Source organism: Alexandromys fortis, unplaced genomic scaffold, assembly GCF_014885135.2.
Source record: "Alexandromys fortis isolate MF-2015 unplaced genomic scaffold, M_Fortis_MF-2015_v1.1 scaffold_1303, whole genome shotgun sequence".
NCBI classification, from domain to species: Eukaryota; Metazoa; Chordata; class Mammalia; order Rodentia; family Cricetidae; genus Alexandromys; species Alexandromys fortis.
In genome coordinates, this window is record NW_026069167.1 from 1 (window position 1) to 8287 (window position 8287).

The following is an 8287-nucleotide window of genomic DNA, read 5'->3' on the forward strand; positions in this document are numbered from 1 at the left end:
ACAACCATCTGTCATGGGGTCTGGTGCCCTCTTCTGGCCTGCAGGCATACACACAGACAGAATATTGTATACATAATAAATAAATAAATATTTTTTAAAAAAAAAAGGTGGAAAGACTAAAAGAGACATTCCAACATTAGCCTCTGGCCTCCTCATAGACCCACACAGGCAAGTACACTAACACACACAAACATACAGTGCACATGCTAACATATAAGTGTACACAACATACTAACATACAAGTGCCCAGGACACACTGTAACAAAGAGTGTACAGCATATTCACTAAGATACAAGTAAACCTCAAACAATAACATACAAGTATATACAAATAGACACAGAAATTAAAAGACAGATAATCTTTATGGTACAAAGAGAAAACGACCATGCCCCAATTTAGGCTCTAAACAAGATGGTATTTGGTAGATTGTTAACCTGAGGAAAGCAGCGGCTATGAGAGCACAAAAGTAAAAAAATCTTTAAAATTTTCAGTTATCTGCAACTTGACATACCAGATATCATGTGTTTACTCAACACAGTGGCTCTGAAAAGAACATCTGTTTCAATTATAAACCTCAGTATATAAGTCTTATACAAAACTTAATTCACACTGATGCCTACACTGAAATAATAAAATGCTATAAATTAAACTATTTTATTTGGCTTTAGGTAGTGCATTTTAGAGGTCATTTTGAAAATGCAAAGAGAAGGGGCTGGAAAGATGGCTTGGATGTTAAGAGCACTGGCCACTGGCTGCTCTTCCAGAGGTCCTGAGTTTAATTCCCAGCAACTACATGGTGGCTCACAACCGTTTATAATGAGATCTGGTTCATACACGTAGTTCATACTGTAAACACAATAAATTTTTTTTTAAAAAAATTGTAAACAGAAGGCTAGAGAGACAGCTCAGCAGTTAAGAGCACTGCTGCTGATCCAGAGGACCTGTGTTCAATTCCTAGCACCTACATGACATCTTGCAACCATCAGAACTCCACTTGCAAGTAATCTAACGACCTCTTTTGACTTCACTGGGCACCAAGCAAGCATGTGATGCATATACATACATACAGGCAAAACATTCACACACATAATTAAATCTTTAAAAATTACAAAAAAAAAAAAAAAAAAAAAAAAAAAAAAAAAAAAAGGCAGTGATGGCTTAAGGCTTTAATTTCAGCAGAGGCAGGTGGATCTCTATGAGTTCAAGGCCAGCCTGGTCCACAGAGCAAGTTCCAAGACAGCCAGGGCTACACAGAAAAACCCTGTCTCAAACAAACAAACAAACAAACAAACAAACAAACCCCAACACACACACAAGAAAAGGATAGACACCTAAAGCACTGTTTACAGCACTTTATTTTCGTAGAATAGTATTTTAAAAAGTAATTTTACACCTAGGGGTATTGCTCAGTGGTAACATGCTTGTTTGGCAAACACAGAGCTGTAAGCCCAATTCCCAGTTCAGAAAAAAAGAATCAAAGAAAGAAAAAGGCTATTTTTATATTCATGAACTTAATAAGCTTTCAAAAAGATTCACAAAGAAAATGCAAAAACGCTATTAGCTATAAAAAAATAAAATATTTACAATTGCTAAGTTGTCCTCCCTGCCAGGGCATACATATACATAGTTCAGATGTCTAACCAGTTCCAGTTAAAAGCACACTCTTTAATACACTACCAAATTAAACACAAATATATATTTTGCCAGTATGTACCAAGGGATAATGTAGTCTTCTTGTGTATGTGCTCATGTGTAGATGCATGCAAGTATGTGGGTACATACATACACACGTGTGGAGTCCAGAATCAACCCTGTATGTCTACTGAGATGCCATTTCCCATTGACATTGGAACTCGGAAATCTACTACACTGGATGGCCAGCCTGTTGTCACCCCAGCTCTGGGGCTATAGACATGTGCTGCTACAGAGGGCTTTTTACATTGGCACTGAGCATCCAAATGCTGGTCCTCATGTTTACATAGCAAGCATTCAATCCACTGAGCCACCTCCTCAGTTCAAAGAGTAGCTTGTAGTTTTGATTTTACAAAGGGAAAGATTAATACAATATTCCTGTTATCAAATGACCACGCCATTAAATATAAAAAAGGAAGAAGCTTTTTAAAAGTGTATTTGGACCTGCAGTACTCTTCAGATCACTATTCCTGAGATGAAGAAATGTCAAAGAGGGACAGGAGGGAGCTGTCAGTGTTAAGAACATGTATCTATTACTCTTCCAGAGGACCTGAACTCAGTTCCCGGCACCCACATCAGGTAGCTTACAACTGCCTGTAACTCCAGATCCAGGGGGATCTCACACCCCTAGCCTCTGCAGGTACACACACACACACTCTCTCACACACACACAATTAAAAATAATAAAAACGGGCTGGAGAGGTGGCTCAGTGGTTAAGAGCATTGCTGCTATTCCAGAGGTTCCAGAGGACTTAAATTTGGTTCTCAACACCCACATCAGATGGCTCACAACTAATGTTAATTCCAGCTCCAGGAGATTCAATGCCTCTGTGAGCACCTGTACTAATATACACATAACAACACATAGACACACAAATCTTTAAAAAAAGAGAAAGAGAAAGAAAAAAAAGGAAGGACGGAAGGACGGAAGGACGGAAGGAAGGAAGGAAGGAAGGAAGGAAGGAAGGAAGGAAGGAAGGAAGGAAGGAAGGACGGACAGCAGGCAGGCAGGCTAAGGAATAGCTGAGTCTGGTGGTGCAAGCCTGTGATCCCAACTACAAGGCTGGATGGGATAGGAATCATCAAAGTCCAAGCCAGTCCTGGTTATACAGTTTAAGGACAGCCTAAGTAACTCAGTCAGACTTTGTTTCCAGATTAAAATTTTAGATAAAAAGAAAAGGTCATGGCTACAGCTTAGTGATGGGGGCTTGCTGAGCATGCCTGAAGCCCTGGGTTGGATCTCCAGTACCTCAAAACCAAGCCAAACATTTTTCCTGTTATTTGTCTGTTTGGGGATAGCCTTGAACACCTGGTTTTCCTCCTCCTCCATCTCAAGTGCTAGGATCATAGGTGAACGCCACTATACCTAACTGAATTTTCAGGGCTCTTTAACAAAGTCAACCTTCCATCTGTCTGAACCCCAACTCCACTACTAGGGAGAAAGTGTTAAGAATGAGAGTGATTGCTGGGCTGTGGTGGAACACGCCTTTAATCCTAGCACTTGGGAGGGAGGTGGATCTCTGTGAGTTAGAGGCCAGTCTGGCCAGAGCTGTTTCAAAGAGAAACTCTGTCTGGGGGGAAAAAAATGAGAGAGCCATGAGAAGAATGATCAGACAGACTTCCTGAAACATGGAGAACATACAGGATGAGGCAGGGTGAACAGAACTGGGGAAGAGGAAACTTCAGCTTACTTTAGGAGTTCTCTGTCTTGAAGGAATCCCGTCAAGTATAGCGATGGCATCTTTGTCTAGTTTCAGCATTGTATAACACTCAGCCATTTTGTATTTCACTTCAATTTCAGAAGGAAGACACTTCAAGATAACAAAAAACATCTCTTCAAAATATGATCTCAACAGTGTGACAGTTCTTCAAAAGATTAGACAGGGTAAGTCATCTTATAACCTAGCAATCTGCTCCTAGATATATAATCGAGAAATAAAAACAAGCTCACCCAAAAACTTGGGCACAAACCTTTACAGCCACATTACTCATGGTAGACAGGAATAAGCAACCCAATGTTCATCAATGAATAGATAAACAAAATGCAGCATGCATGTACCACGGAATATTACATGATAACAAAATGAATGGTTTCAACCCATACTTCAACCCTGTCTCTCAAAAAAAAAAAAAAAAAAAAAAAAAAACACCAAAAAACAATTTGTGTGTGTGTGTGTGTGCACGCGCGCCAAAGACTGGGCATTGGTGGTGCATACATCTTTAATCTCAGCTCTCAGGAGGGAGACACAGGAAGATCTCTGTGAGTTTGAGACCAATATGGTCTACAGAGTGGGTTCCTATACATTCAAGGCTACTTACACAGAGAAACCCTGTCTTAAAAACCCCAAATAAATAAACAAATTAATCAATTCTTTTAATCACCTGGCTCTGTGGAGTAGACGCAGAATTTCCAGTTGAAGGTCTCACTTTTGAAGTTTTACTCAAGGCTTTCTTCTGCTGTAAAGCCATGGTATACTTACTCACAGCATTACGGTACTCCTTATCGTGAAAGAGAGAATCTGCATGATACACCAAAAGCTGGTACTTTTGAGACGGGGAAAACAGCTCACTAGAAAACAAAAGAAGCAAATCCCACATAGGTTATTTTGAAGATTAGAAAGAATGCCTGCTGTGGCATATTAATTTAATGTTACTCTATCTAAAACACCTGATTGGTCTGAAAGACTGGGGCTGGAGAGATGGCTCAGAGGTTAAGCGCACTGGTTGCTGTTCCAGAGTTCAATTGCTCTTCCTGAGTTCAACTCCCAGCAACCACCTGGTGGCTCACAATCATCTGTAATGAGATCTGGTACTCTTTTTCTGGCCTGCAGGGATACATGCAGACAGAACACTGTATACATGATAAATAAACAAACCCCTTAAAAAAAAAAGCTGAATGGCCAATAGTTGGACAGGAGAGCGATAGGTGGGGCTGCCAGGGAGAGAGAATAAATAGGAGAAACATAGGTTCCAGAGATAAAAGAGGGAGAGCAAGAAAAGGAGAAGAGTAGAAAGACAGGGGCCAGCCTCCCAGCCACACAGCCAGCCATGGAGTAAGAATGAAAGAAAGTCCAGAAATAAAACGTTGTTAAAAAGAAATAGGATAATTTAAGTTAGAAAAGTTGGCTAGAACAAGCCAAGCAAAGACTGGGCATTCATAAGTAAGAATAAGACTCCATATATTTATTTGGGAGTTAGGTGGGAGGCCCACAAAGAGTTAAAAAAAATTACACCTTGGTGTTTACTTAAGCCTAACAAAAAGTATTGTATGTTAGTTTATAGAAAAGTTAGTATACATTAAGTGCAAGTAGGTAAATAAGAGGCACAACATTTGAACACCATGAAAATACAGCCAACACATCGAGTATGATATCTTACTGTATTCTGATTTTGTGCAACTTAGTGTTTTCTTAATACTGAAGCTAAATAATACCTATAAATCAAATCCAATAAAATGATAAAGAAAAATGTTTTCCTTCTCTTTTTAAGGCCCTTCCACCCTCTTCCTGCATTTTGAGACAATGCCTCACTCTGTAGCCCAGGCAACCTTGAATTTATGGCAGTCCTCCTGCTTCTGCCTTGGAAGTGATGGGATTATAGAATGGCCCCCTATGCCTACTCAATAAGACCTCTCAGTTTAGCACTGTTTTATATACACCTATATTACCTTAGGTTAACATCAAATTTTAAGGATAATATTGGCCAAGGATATCAATCTCAACAACTTGACTATTATTACCAAAGGGCAGAGACTCCAGAAAGAAAAAAATTTACCACTATGAATTCTTTTTAGAAAAACACTGAAAAAGCAAGCACCTGAACTGGGCATGGAGGCATAAGCCTTTAATCACAGCATTAGGGAGCCAGAAATAGGTGGATCTCTGTGAGTTCAAGACTAGCCTACTCTACAGAGTTCCAGGACAACACAGAGAAACCCTGACTGGAAAAACCAAAACAAACAAAACAAGCACCCAAAAAATTGAAAGCCAGTGTGAGAACAGAATAGGAAAGTCAAAGTGGCAGGATGAAAAAGGATTAGCCTTAAGAAGCCTTTTTAGGGCCGGGGCGATGGTGGCGCACGCCTTTAATCCCAGCACTGGAGAGGCAGAGGCAGGCGGATCTCTGTGAGTTCGAGACCAGCCTGGTCTACATACTAAGTTATAGGACAGCCAGGGTTACATAGAGAGACTTAGTTTCAAAACAATAGCAGCTCTTTGGTCTCCATAGCAGAAACAAGATGAGGAAAGATGCTGAACATCATCCTTTGGAAAGTTTTGCAATAAGATGCACAGGTTGTATAGCTAACAACATAGAAGCAACATGTTGTGTAGTAACAGCACTGCTGTAGCTCTAAGGCCTACCACCTTCAGAAGTCTACCTATGGCAAATACAGCTCCCTGCCAACACCAAGAAAAAGCATAACTAGAGTGCCAAGGCTAAGAGAAGAAACACTACTGGGATTGGGTCAATGAGGTTACCTAAAAATTATCTAACACAGATTAGGACATGGATTCTGTGCCAGGCAGTGGTGGTGGTGCACACCTTTAATCCCAGTACTTAAGAGGCAGAACAGACAGATCTCTATGAGTTTGAGGCCACCCTGGTCTACAGAGCAAGTTCCAGGGCAGCCAGGGCTACACAGTAAAACCCTGTCTCGGTATAAAACAAAAGAAAACAAAACAAAAAGGCATGGCTTCTGTGAAGGAACAACACCTAACCCCAAGAGGGTGGCTCTTGTAGTATCCAGTTCATCTTGAAGACTAACAGTCAGAAAATAAAATGCCCTGGTTTAAAAACAAAAACAAACAAAAAGGTCAAAAAAGACACAAAATGATCCAAAAAAATTAAAAATAAAAAAGAGGACTAAAGAGAAGGCTCAACAGTTTGGTTTTCAGTATCCACATGAGCAGTTAACAACTGTCTATAACTCCAGCTCCAGGAGATTCAACATCCTTTTATGACCTCCACAGGCATATGCGGCACATACTCACATGTTCAGGTAAGTTTAAAATAAATAAATAAATAAACCACACTACCTTAAGAAAAAAAAATCTGGCAGTAGTGGTGCACACCTTTAATCCCAGCACTTGGAAGACAGAGGCAAGTGGATCTCTGTGAGTTCAAAACCAGCCTGGTCTACAGAGTGAGTTCCAGGACAGCCAGGGCTACACAGAGAAACCCTATCTTGAAAATAAATAAATAAATAAATAAATAAATAAATAAATAAATAAATAAAATGAATGAAAAGAGCTCAAGGGACTGGAGATATGGCTCAGTACTTCAGAGCACTTGCTGCTCCTGCAGAGAACCAGGGTTTAATCTCCCGCACCATCTGTAACGCCAGTTCCAGGGAATGTGACCACTGCAAGCACCAGCCACTCATGTGGCACACAGACATACATGTAGGCAAAAACATCCAGACACATAAAATTAAAAAAAAAAATCAAAGGACTAGAAGGACATCTAGATATTGTCCTTATAAAAGCCATGTGGTGTAGGAGGTCCTCCTGTTTATATGTTGCTTTCATTGGTTGAATAAAGAAACTGCTTTGGCCTTTTGATAGGGCAGAACTTAGGTAGGCGGAGTAGACAGAACTAAATGCTGGGAAGAAGGGCAGACAGAGAGCCACCATGGAGCTGCCAGACACAGACATGCTGAATCTTTTCCAGTAGGCCACTTCCACGTGGTAATACACAGATTATTAAAAATGGGTTAAATCAAGATGTGAGAGTTAGCCAATAAGAGGCCAGGCAGTGATTTAATTAATACAATTTCTATGTGGTTATTTCGTGTGAAAGATAGCGGGGTGGCTGGGACGACAAGCAGCTCACTCCTCCTATTACAGCCATGTTGTCGGTGTGAGGCCAGTACTGACTGTTCTTACCCTGAGTGAGGCCTACTAAACACAACGCATCATCTCTGTTCATAATCCTTGAAGTAGGGATCATTATCCTGGTCTCCAAATGAGGAAACATACTCAGAAGAATCAATAAATGCCTGCCCAAAGTTACAGGCACATCCTGGTTTGATTTAGGTCTCAAGACTGTGATTTCAACTTTTTGTTTAAGGACACGGTCTTAACTATGGAGCCCTGACTGACTAGAGCTTGCTATGAAGACCAGGCTAGCCCTAAACTCACAGAGATCCACCTGCCTCTGCCTCCTGAGTGATAAGAATAAAAACCTGCACTACTATGCCTGGTTCAACTCATATTCTCTTAAAGAGAAAAAAGTATTTTTTTTAAAAATCGACTGAAAATTGGAGAGAAAAGAGAAGGAATAAGCCAGCATACCCAGAGACCACCCAGGGCTCCGCGTGCTGATCTGAAATGTTGAAAAGGCGGCAGCCAAGGTTCTCCACATCCTCCAGCCGCCCTTCTCGTGCCAGGAGGTAGCCATAAACATCCATTCCTGAAAGAAAAAGCATAGTAATAAGAGGTTCTTCTCCCAAAGAGGGAAAGGTCCTCAGAAAAGGCAAAGGAGGCAGGAGAAATGGCTCAGCAGGCAAGAATACTTCTAGCAGAGGCTCAGGTTCAGTTCCCAGCACCAACATAGAGGCTCACAGCCACGTGTAACTTCAGTTTCAGGGAATCAG

The 8287-nt window shown here is 40.7% G+C and overlaps 1 long non-coding RNA gene across 1 annotated transcript; it reads right to left on the reverse strand.

Moving 5' to 3' along the window:
- Window positions 1-1242: 1242 nt before the first annotated feature.
- LOC126496131 (uncharacterized) lies at window positions 1243-5735 on the reverse strand. The gene is made up of 3 exons (XR_007590291.1): window positions 4361-5735; window positions 4075-4261; window positions 1243-3503 (listed from the first exon to the last, which is right to left on the reverse strand). It is a non-coding gene; the product is annotated as an uncharacterized lncRNA (long non-coding RNA).
- Between the last annotated feature and the right edge of the window lie 2552 nt (window positions 5736-8287).